This window comes from Elephantulus edwardii, unplaced genomic scaffold (genome assembly GCF_000299155.1).
Source record: "Elephantulus edwardii isolate Elephantulus edwardi_28Jun2011 unplaced genomic scaffold, EleEdw1.0 scaffold00017, whole genome shotgun sequence".
Classification (NCBI taxonomy): domain Eukaryota; kingdom Metazoa; phylum Chordata; class Mammalia; order Macroscelidea; family Macroscelididae; genus Elephantulus; species Elephantulus edwardii.
In genome coordinates this window covers 4,382,366-4,395,066 of record NW_006399767.1, presented here as the reverse complement: position 1 = coordinate 4,395,066, position 12,701 = coordinate 4,382,366, and the positions used below count along the sequence as shown (strand labels likewise).

The 12,701-nt window shown below is 36.7% G+C and overlaps 1 pseudogene; it reads right to left on the bottom strand.

Moving 5' to 3' along the window:
• Positions 1-9,004: 9,004 nt before the first annotated feature.
• On the bottom strand, positions 9,005-10,804 carry LOC102847785 (annotated as a pseudogene).
• Between the last annotated feature and the right edge of the window lie 1,897 nt (positions 10,805-12,701).

Here is a 12,701-nt window from a genome sequence, read left to right as displayed (position 1 = left end):
TCAAAGAAACAAGGACCTTCCTTTACAGGTGCATATAAGATATTGTCTCAGAGCCATCAGGTTAAATTTGATTTCTAGCCACCTTAACTAAAGGAAAACAAATGTGTTTATTAAAATGACCCTCTTGTGTTTTTCTGTTATAGTGATTCTAGACAACAAAGACAATTCTGTTGATAACTTTTATGCTAACTTTGAGTTTATTTCTCTCTGCCAGTAGCTTTTCAATGTAAAATTCAGAACATCAGATCTCTAACTAATTGAACTAAATTGATAATAAAAATGTTGAACAAAATTTTTATATGAGTTAGAAATAACAATAGTTGTTGTTATCATTATGTGCCATTGAGTCACCTGCAACTCATAGCAACTCTATGTATTACAGCCCTAAATCCTGGTCTATCCTGTGCCAGTCTTACTCTCTCTGACACATCTCCTCCCATTACCCCAGTCACTAAATCATTCCATCTCATTGAGGGCCTTCCTCTCCTGTGCTGTCCTTCCACTTTCCCAAGCATGACATCCCTCCTTGCAACATGTCAAAAATATGCCAGAAGAAACTTCAGAATCCTTGTCTCCAAGGAGCAGCCTGGTCTCACCCTCTCCAAGACAAACCTGTTTGTTCTCTTAACAATCCATGGTATATTCAGTACTCTTCTCCAACACTACAGCGCAAAAGCATCAATTCTCTATCATTCCTAGTCATTGTCCAGCTCTTTGATGCATAGCAAATGATTACAAAGACCATGGCCTGTATAGTATACAGAATTCTTCATGCTTTGAAAAGAATATAAAATGTTCCCTTTTGTTGTTTTAAAAACATATGCCTCTATAAAGTCAGAATGTTCAAATGCAATAGATTTCATCATTGTATAGTGAACTTTCATTTCCAAGTCTTACCCATAATGGTGCTAGGGACATAGTAGTGGTAGAGGTAGTGTTACGTGTCATCGAGTCAAAAATTACAACAGTGATATCCAGTGAGGATTCAATTATAATTATAAAATTATATATATTACTGATCACAATTATATTTTAATATCACTATTCTTGTTCTGTGAAGTATATTGTGGTATATTTGTTTACATGAACATTTATTTATATATTTTCCCATTCTCTTTTCACTTCATTTACACCAAAGATGTAAATCACCAACAACTTAAAATAATAAACAAGCTATTAAAGAGATCAACAAAGTAAATAATAAATAAAATAGAGTAATAAAATTGTAAAGACGTCCTTGGAGAATACAAGGAAAGCTCAGCTTGCATAATTCTTTATGTAAATTTCCTCTCTGTCAACTAAAAAGGTTTATCTTTACAAAATGAAAAGCTTACTGTCATGGAGTCAATTCCAATTCACAGAGACATTATGTCAAAGCAGAACTTTCTATTGTGTTTCTAAGGTTTTAAATCTTTATCAAGCTATGTTTTCAAAGGGAAAAGAGATAGAGTAAGACTGGTTTATATTTGATGGAATGAAATTTTTTTTTCGTAGATAGTGTTTTATCTCATATAATTGTAGCTAAACATATATTGGAGTTTGTTGTCATTTTTATTGTCATGAAAGTAAGTTCTTGTAATAGTTGTGTCGGTCTCACAAAATATAGTCCTGTCACAATTACTCAATTACACAATATTTTTATTCACCTATTTTCTTATGTGTATGTTCATGAACCTATTATTTATTAGCTAAAGTCAAGGTGAGTACTAGGTACCGAATACATTACAGAAGGCTACCTGAAATGAATAATAAATAAAGATGTACTTGAAAAACTTAACAAAAGTTAAATATGTAAGCTTTTAAGAGTTTAGTACTAATTAAGTAAGTAGATAGTGAAAAGAAGTTTAATTATTACAAATAAGAAATAGCAATAGTCTAAAGAGGGGGAAATGGGCCATGGGGACACAAGGCCATGAGTGTCTCTGAAAGGCCAAGGGGAGTAAGAACAGCACAGTCTCTCACGGCCCCAGTGTAGAACACAGATAAAGAGCCTGTAGCCCAGCCCCATGGTGCCTGTAGAGCCCCACCAGCAGCACTAGGTTTATTTGTTGTTGACTCACAGACTCACAGTTATGGTACCGACAATGGGGTTTATTAGGGAAATCAGTGGAGGAGGCAAAGAATACCTACAAGTACAAGTTCAGGCTCTAGCCCAACAGTTCCAAGGCATAATTCCTCAGTAAGTTTAGGCTCTCATTTCAGATCAGCAGTCAAACCCAAATCATCCATCAGGTTTTACCTGGAGCAGTTATAAGTCTGCTTCTCCTTCAAACATCAGGTAAGAATAGCCAGAACTTAATTGTGGCCAGCCCAAATGCAAGGAGCCTCAGGTCATACCTTGGCACCATTTCTCCACAGCAATGCCACAGTCTCTCCTCACTCTCAGCAGGGTCTTGCAGCCACAAGCCGTATTTCCCTCAAATCTTGCCTCAAGTCTTTCTCACTTCAAGTCTTGCTACTTATTGTGAGAAATACTCTTACCCTCACCCCACAGCTAATACCATGTTGCAAGACCATGTGTGTGTAGTTAAGGTAGCTTTCACAGATTTTTTTTTAAAAAGCCAACTTTTAGGCTAATATCACATCTATGTTGAGGAATATATACAGATTTAATAGAAGCACTACTGAATTTGGGGTCTGGGAGCCTAGATTTAGAATTGATATTAGGTTTGTAAGTTGCACTAATTATCTATGGAAACTTCTCTTTTTAGATTTCAGTGCAGTAGTCTTTTTTTCCCCCCTCAAACATTCTTCTAAGTGGTATAGCCCTGGTCTGTGCATTGCGGTACAGAGGTAACTTGTGGTTGCTGTGATGCTAAACACTGTGACACTGATGTGCCAAATGCAATAATGGTTACCCATGGTGGACAGTGTTTGGTGGAGCTCCCTGATTAAAACAAGTTTGGAAACAGGAGTGGCATCCACTTTTGAAATGGCTTGCCTCTGGAAACTCTACGAACATGGAGAAATGATGAAAGTTATACAAGTGTTCAGGTCTTTTGTTCATAGGGTGGCTATGAGTTGTCTATGACTCGACAGCACTTAACAAAAGTCTTTAAAAGTCCCCTTTTCCGTATGAATCAGGGTGAAGTCTCTCAAGGAGGAGTGATAGGGAATGGCAAAGGACACACTGACAAAGGAGATTAATCAGAACTGGCTTTGACAAGCATTGTGGCAATTGGACAATTAAAACAGACTTTCAAGGGAGGGGGAAAGAATGAACTGGGGAGGAGGGTAGAATAAATAGTGCAACAATGAATGAATGAAAACTCAAAATCTCTGTAAATGTTCGAATGGAATCCCAAAATCTCTGTAGATGTTCATTGAAATGAAAAATAAACAACCTAAATTTAAAAAAAAGAAAGGAAAAAAATTAATTAAATTTAATAATAATAAAAATTGTTCTCATTGTTATGTGCGATTGAGTAACATTGAGTTACCTTTTAGTTACATTAAATACACTCATAGCAGCTCTATGAACAACAGATCTGAACCCTTTTCAATCCTGTGCCACTATCATCATGTCTGACATACTTGAGTTCATTGCTGCAACCACAGTGTCAATCCATCTTGTTGAGGCTCTTTCTTTTGCTGATCCTTCACCTTCCCAAGCATGATGTTCTTTTTCCTCCTAGGCATAGCACTCTTTAATCTCAAAACCTACTACACAGCTGTAATAACCAAAACAGTATGGTCCTGGTTTAACACATAGATTAATATATCAGAGTCAAGAACCCACCCAGAAATTAACCCATCTGTCTAAGGTCAATGGGTATTTGTCAAGAAAACGAAATGTATCAAATGGGAAACGACAACCTCTTCAACAAATGGTACTGGCAAAACTGGGCTTCTACTTGCAGAAAACTGAAGCAGGATCCACATCTCACACCATACACAAAAATCAACTCAAGATGGGTCAAAGACCTAGAGGTAAAGCCCCAAGCCATAAAGATCATAATAGATAAAACAGGTCCAAATGTAGAAGGCCTAGCCTATGGTATAAATAGGCTTGCAAATACAATAAAAAATTACACAACCAGGAGAAGATAAAATCAACATGTAAGACCTTCTAAAAATTAAGTCCCTGTGTACAAAAGGAATATCTACTGACTGGGAAAAGTATTTGCCAATGCCAACTCAGACAAGGGTCTTATATAACAAAAGTTTGTAGAATCCTACAGGACCTCTACAAGAAAAAGACTGAGAACCCAATTACAAAATGGACAAAAGGCATGGATAGACTTTTCACAGAGGAAGATATTCGGATGACCAACAGCCACATGAAGAAATGCTTAAGATCATTGGCAATCTGAGAAATGCAAATCAAAATCATGATGAGCTGCTATCTCACCCCACTGGAAGTGACAAAGTTTAACTGGACATAAAACAATAAATATTGGAGAGAATATAAAGGGATTGGAACTCTCACTCACTGTTGATAGGATTGTAAAATGATACAACTCTGGAAAGCAGTTTGGTGAACATAGAAATGCCATATGACCCAAATAGTCATATACCCCAAGGAAAATAGAATTGAGACACAGAATTTGTACACTGATTCTCATAGCAGTGTTATTCACAATTGTAGGAACACAAAAACAGCTGAATGTCCATCAGCAAACAAATAGATTGAGAAATTGTAGTACATTAATACAATGGAATACTATGCAGTTTTCAGGAATAATGGTTCATAAAATATCATATAGGAGAGCCTAAAGGGCATTATGCTGAGTGAACTAACTCAGTCTCATAAGGACAAATACTGCATAAGACCATATTGTAAAAACAGAAGAATAACTAAAAAGATGTAGATAAAATTCAATGGAGGCAGGGGACAGAAGACTGAAGTGGGAAGAGAAGGAAATCATGTAGTCTAAGATTTTGGTGAACAGAGGGAGGTAGGGGGTCAAAGAATTAGGATAGATCTAGTGGAGACCTGAAAAGATGGGGTGATAGTGGGAATAGATCAATGGTGATTAATTTTATAAAACACAGTTTATGGAATGACCATATGTAACACTATGTGGATGAAGAAATATGTGAAACACAATCCACATGAATAAAACACAATGCATATGAATTTTGTATGCAAGTCATAATACAAGAAAAAATATGACAGAAAGAAAGAGTATAGGATCATGAAATACTGAAGGTCCTTTCAAACGTTGACAAGACAAGTATTTGCAGGACAAATATACCAAACATGCATCCAGAACTTGAAAATGAGAGCAAGAATTAAAAAAAAAACAGAATACTTACAGAGTTGTTCATATATCATTCAACAAATAAGTCCTGAGTATCAAGTCTTAGTCAGCAAGGAACTTCTATGGAGAGAAGAGAAAAATCTCCTACAATTGAAATAGTTTACATAATTTGATTAGGTTGGTAAGGCATATACAACTCACATGAGCAGCCTAGTGAAGCCACATACCAAATAATGTCAGTCTAACTCTGGAGTCTCCAATAATCATATTCGTTTTCTACAGGGAAATGAATTCTGTAGAAGGAAAATTTCTATCTGATTAGGTCTTTCCACAAAGAAAAAAGATCTGAAAGTTCTATTTCAAGATTACATGCTTGCACTTATACACATGCACATACGCAAATCTGAAAAGTAGAAGAAAAAAGTTACTTGTGCCCAGAAAGACTTACCGATTTATGACTAGCTTCTTCCACTTTAATAGTTACTTCCCTTCTTCTATTTATTCCTTAGACTTGGGGTATTTGCAATCGTGGAGGAACCTCAACCACACCTCCCTGACCACACCTCAATCAGGAACAATATGAAGTCACAATCTTTTCCACTCCAATTCTTCCTGCCAAAATGTGTCACCTGTTGGAAGACAGTGCCAAAACTCAAAAGAGGTATGAGAATGTTTGCAACTCACAGACATGATCATGCATGTTAACTAACCATACTCAGGTCGGTAGAAAACTGCAGGATTGGTACTCTCATTGATTGGTATGGTCAAGTAGCCTGTTAAAATCTGATACCAGAATACAATACAATAATCTTGTTTTGTTATTAACAGTATACAGTAGAAAGAGTCTTTCATTTACTTTGTCTCTCTAAAACAAAAACAACCCTCATTGCTGTTGAGTCAGAACCAAATCACAGCTGACCCTTGAGCTGGTGGATTGAACTGTTTGTCTTTGGGTTGGCAGTACAATTCCTAACACATTGGTCCACCAGAATTCCCTCCTTAAACCTATATAAACCTATGTGTTTCCCTATAAATACAGCCTAGGCTGCATTTGCAGTTGGCAATAATGTCAAATTGTTGTCTCAAGTTATCAACCAACAGAATGCTCCTGGTCTTATTTAAAGAAGAAACACTTGAACCAAGTACTACTCAACTTGTCCTTGAACAATTGATTTTTGAACTTAAATGCCATCTTAGCCTAACCTAGATGTCAGAGTCTAGATATTTGTTGCCCATTTGTTCTTGATTCTGTCATTTAAGATTTTATCTGTGCAAGTTTATATTAATTATGGTCTCCATTAAGGGTTTGGCATTTGCTGTGATAGAATGCTAAATATGAAGTGAAAAAGTTTTATTTTCAACATAGCAAGGGGGTACAAGGAAATTATTTTGAAAAGCATTGCATTCAAGTCAGGTGAGGCTAATGCAAGAACTTTCCTCTTGTGGCATATCCTTCCTTGATGGCACAACTGTTAAACATTTTGCTACTAACTGAAAAATTGGTGTTTTGAACCTACCCAGAGAAATATTATAAGAAAAACCTCTTGATCTGCTTCTAGAAAAAATAAGTCATTGAAAAAAATTAATAGATCACGGTTTCATACTTACATATGTGAGTTGCATGACTCAAAATCAATTCAATGGAAACAAGATTTTTTTTTCTTTTTTAATTATTTCATTGTTTGACATCTGATTGTGTTGGGTTTTTTGCACTAAGTGAATTGGCTAACAATTGCATTTTTTAACATACCATGAAACCCCAAGAAAACAAATAAGTCTCTTTTTTCGAAAAGGTGAAACCAAGTTTCTCCTTGGAGGCTAGGATTTTGAAGCTCCATCTCACATACTTTGGGCATTGACCAGGAGGGACAGATCCTTAGAGAAGGACATCATGCTTGGAAGGGTGGAGGGACAGCACAAGAGAAAAAGAAGGATTGATACAGTGACTGGGGCAATGGGGAGTAAGTGTGTTGGAGTCAGTGAGACTGGCTCAGGACAGGGCAGGCTTCAGAGATATTTATAGCACGTAGGGTTGCAGACAACTTGACAGCACATAACAACAATAACATCTGTGTCTGCCGCATCTGGTGTTTCCCTTCCCTATTGCTTTAGACAAGTTAATCTCAAATGTTAGTGTTCTTTAGAGTCACTACAGATTTAAAACAGATTTCTAGCCCTCATCTCCAGATTCTAATTAAGTCACCTGAGTGATGCTGATGTTACTGGTCAAGGAGCCATTACACTTTTAGAAGCATTGCCTTAGACCAACCTATCCTGTTCCATTACATAGTCTTTCTTGAATAAGTTTTCGTTCGGTAAGTTACAATTACATTCCAGTCTTATCTCAAAGAGAGTAAATGTAGGTCAATTTAACAAGGGTTTTAGGGTTTCTCAAACATACAGTTAAAATTGATACTATCACTTGGTTTAATTAAGAAATGAAATTGTATTGCCAAATTACTTGCAGCCTGGTCTCTGCATTGCCTAATCAGCTGTTTGCCCAGAAGCCACTTGAAGCAATGCCAAGGTCTGAAGTTTATGCTGCATAATTGTAGAGACCTCTAGATTGGTATTCTCTCCTCTAAGTAGCATCATTTTGATCAGATTCAAGTAGCCTCAGTAATATTAAAAAAACAGTCACCCATATTTAGAAAATTAAATTGTAAATAAGGTTCCTTGCTACTGAATCAGAACTGATTCATAGGGTACCGACTCATGACCCTGCAGTGAGTTTTTGGAGACTGTAACTAGAATGGAAGGAGACTGTCCACCTTTCTTCTGAGGAGCTGCTAGTAGATTCAAACCTCCAGAGAGGTACCAGTTTTGTGTGAGTAGCACAATTCTCTATTCACAATTCACATTAAATCACTATCAGATTCCCATTTCTGGAACAGGAATCTGATAGTGATTTAATGAAATTCTGCTGAGCATTTAACTCAAAGAAAACCACAAATATATACAGTTTCATAAAATGGGATGAATTCTGACATTAATGCTTGTTGTTGTTAGGTGATGTCAAGTCAACTCCCACGGTTAGCAACCCTGAAAACAACAGATATCCTCAAAAACTGTCATACTCGTGCTCATCGTGATCGTCACTATGTCAATCCATGTTTTTTAGGGTCTTCCTCTCTTTTGATGGCCCTCCCCCTTTCCCAACAGGATGTCCTTTTTCAAGAGCTGACCCCAGCCCAACATGCCCAAAATAGATGAGCTAGAGTTCCATCATCTTTGCCTCCTAGGAGCATGCTGGTGGTTCTTTCTCCAAGACAGACTTGCATTCTTTTGGAAATCTATTTCTGCTCCAACAACTCAGTTCAAAGACATCAACTCTTTTTCAGCCTTCTTTATTCAGTTTTCATTTTTGAGGTACAGAGGAAGCATCTGCATTTTAACTAAATCTTAGCAAACTATTAGAAAGATAAATACACCGTGTTGTTATTAGATGTTATGTGTCAAATAGAATCATAGCTATACTCTTAGGAACAACAGACCTGAGCCCTATCCTATCCTGTGCCATCATCATCATCGCTAGTTTTGCATAGATAAAATGTGCTTATTTACTATGTCACTTTTATTGTGAAACTGTGCTTCAAAAATTTAAAAATATCTTAACGTGGAGGCATTTCCAATAGATTACTGTAAAATTTTTGAAATTTCCCTTGAAGAACCTATTGTCATTTATCATCTTTTTAAAATTCAATTATTTTATGTGTTTTCTCTAACTTAGAATCTTTACATCTTACATTATTTCCCCTCCTCCTGATACAATGGGAATTTGTAGTTTCTCCACAGAGTTCTTATGAACTGGAGACTCTGATTTTCTTGTCAGCCAGCTTCAAGCAAGTTTGTGTATTTAATGTGCTTGTTCACCGTTTGGCCTGCACCAAGTGATTCTTTAATCCAAATATCTGAGAAGCAAACTGAGGTGATCCTTCTGGAGAAACTACAGTTGAACAGCCAAGAGCACTGCGTAGTCAAACAGAAGAGCATATTTCCTGAGCACCCCAGTCTGCTGTGAGGGGAGGAGAACTTATCACTGGATTTGCAGTGTTTCCAGACATCACGGGTCCCAAAGCATTGCTTCCGCTCACCACTACTATAAATATAGTAGGAATGTCATCTCTTTCATATTCAGCTTTAATCCTTAGAGTTTCAGTTTGTCCTCTGAGGGCAGATGTCACCTGAAATATACACAGAGTGCCAAATTTTCCACCTGTTATCTTGATGGAGCCGATGCACAGCCATTTTGGGGGACAGTCTGCACACAGATGTCCTCCAGGCATCTATCCTAAGGATAGAGTGTGGGAAGAGATTTGTTCTCTAGTTCTGCACACAGGCAAGGGACTTGGTGACCTGCACACTAGCCCAATAAAAGTAACTCTTCCCTATAAATGAATACTCCTTTGTTCTCTGCAGTTTCAAGGCAGTTGCAGTTATATTAGTTGTAGCAAGTTTTATTCAGAAGTAGATTGTGCACAGCATGTTATTCATTGCTTATTTGTCAAAAGCCTATTGTCCTGATTCCTGAGAATTTAGATCCCAGTCTGTTCAAGCCCTGTAAGAGAAATCATAATGTTTCTACTTGTACTCAGCCCCTTTGGGCTCTATGATGTATTCTTTAAAGTTTCCATTTCTCTGTGAACTATCTCTTTGTTTCTAAAGGGTATAAATAGACAATGCACCTGCTTCGGGCTGCAGCCCTTGTCTCATCAGTGTCTTACCTTGTCTTTTGTGCTATGTGGCTACAGTCCTGTCTTATCTCTATATGTTGTGTTTTGCGTCTTTATTCTTCCAGGTAATAATTTCTCCCAGAGAAACAGAATAAAGGGTCAGAACATCTGGCACCCAACACTACCTTGATTTTTATTTCCCCCAGTGAAAGAAAGCAGAGGTTGAGCACATCAATATGACAACTGTGCACTGGCTGATTTCAGAATCAACCCTACTCTCTCTGCCACCCATTCAAAATTTTTCTTTGTCTTCAGCAGCCCCTCAGGAGTTACTGTGGCATCGATCTCCCAAAGGCCAGAGTCTCCAAGAATCATTACCAATAACATTAGTAAGACCAAATTCGATCTTCATATCAACAAGCATGCAGTTCAGGGGCATTCAAGTTCTTTCCAGTATTTTAAAAAAATGGTCTGTGTGGCATGACTCATGTTGTCCACTTCAGTCTGACCTATAATGAGTCCAGCAAAGCCAAAGTTTGCAGCAATCAGCTGCTCTTCGGAGCACTGTGGGTTATTACTGGCATCATCTTTGAAAAACAACTCTATTTTAGGCGTGTGAGTTTCTTTTAAAAAAAGAACCAGGTACTATTCTTCTGCAAACCTATTCAATTGGGATCATTTCACACTGGGGCACCATGAAAGACATCTCCCCGCATCTTCTGGTGAAAGCAGCTTTGATACCTGCTTCCTGTAATAACGGAAAAAAATACAGCTGATAGTTTTACTTGAAATTGTGGCTTTTGAGTTGCATTTTCTTGCTTTAATCTCATCCCTGAACTTGAGGAGGACTTTTCCTGGACTATTTAACAATTCGTAGACTTCTTTTGTTTTACCCTCATAGAGTTTTCTACCAAAGTTTGGTACCATCATAGGTGGCCGTTATCTTGAGTTGCCTGAGGGCAGTCATTATTTATGCTCTTAAATCTTCCCTTTTCCCCCTTCATTTTCCAAGGATTTTCCACCATGATCCTATGATTATCACTATCAAGTCTTTTATCATCTCCCCCAACTATCTACATTATTTTTCCACTAATCTCTTGCAGAAGAAGTTATTTTCTTTCTTTGCATAAATACACTGTGCAGCCCTGGTGATGTTGTAGGTAAAAAATATTTGACTGCTAACTAAAAGGTGTGATTTGAACCACCAGCTACTCCTTGGGAGAAGATGGGGCAGTCTCTTTTCATAAAGATTTAGTCTTAGAAATCCCATGAACAGCTCTATTCTGTCTTACATGGTCAATATAAATTGAAATAAAATTTATGCCAGTGGGTTACAGAGTTTAACAATTCGTCTCTGATAGAAAAATGAAAAATAAATAGTTCAATTGAAAGACTTAACTTATTACTGTATATTCACACTAAACTCTTTTTTTAGAGTTTCTTATTTTTTTTATAAATTTTTTCTTTTATACTGGTTTACTTACAAAGTTTGTATATGTTGTTTTTGACCTAAACCTTTCTCATATTTATCTCCACTCCACACTGAATCTTAGATTAGGAAGATTCACCTCTGCTTCAACATATCCTAAACGGAAATTATTAATGTCACTTTTTTCACTTCTCCTTCCCACTTATCTCTTTTTTTCTTAATTTATACTTTTGTGATTTTTTTTTCAAATTGTTTCACAGCATGCATCAGATATTGTGCCCCAAATCTTTTACTTGTACACCCACCCAAACTGACTGAGCCAGACTAAATGCTGATTCATAATGACCTACTAGCACTGAGGAGAATTGCCCATGAGGTTTTGAAGGCTGCAAATCTTCATGGAAACAACTTATCACATCTTGCTTCCACAGAACATCTAGCACATTGGATCTGCCAACATTTTGTTAATGATCTAGTGTTTTAACAATTGTGCCCCCAGGTCTTGCCTTAACCTTACTGATAATTCGATTTCTATATATGTTACATATCACCAGCATCCCAGAAGGCTCTCTCACACCATTATCCAGTAATTGTTGTTGTTATGTTCCTGTGAGTCAGAACAGGTCTTCCAGGCAGTAAATCATAGGAGGAGATTGGCCATCTTTCTCCTTTGGAGTAATTGGTGGATTAGAACAGCATGCCTTTGTGCTGGCAGTATGGTTCCTTACCCACGAGGCCACCAGAGCTGTTATTATACAGTCAGTATCCCTTAAAGTTTAATTTCTTTTATGTCACATTCTTAAAATTACCAAATAGATTTTTAAGGTAGTAGAAATCAAAGCCAATAGAAATAAGTCAGCAGGTGATTTATAAAGTTAATAAGGAAGAGTTCTATACCTGACTATCATTCAACAATAGGCCTTAAATGTCATAGTGTCAAGAAGACACATCTTTTATGAATAGAGCAAACTTGTATCTAAGAGATTTTTGTAAAGAAACTATTTATTTTCCAATTTGATTCACACTGTTAATAATAGTCTAGATCAGGAAGCAGCATTGTGTAGTGTTTAAAGAGTAAGATTTTTATTCAGATAGAGCCTGGATTGAGTCCATGCTCTAATGTTTACTGTTTGTTTAGAGCTAGGCTAGATACTAAACCTTCTTATTCCTGTTTATTCAACTATAAAGTGCAAACAATGGAGTATTGTGAAGAGGAAATAAAAATTGAACTTAAGAGAATCGGCAAAGTATCTGGAAAGTAGTATTTTTTAATGAACTGCATAGCACCAAGGAAGTAGAGAGATAAATCTAAATTTACTGAACAGTATTATTAATATCTTATACATTTATATGTTATTTATTTTAAAAAAGAATTTTATTTTAAAGTAAAGAAAT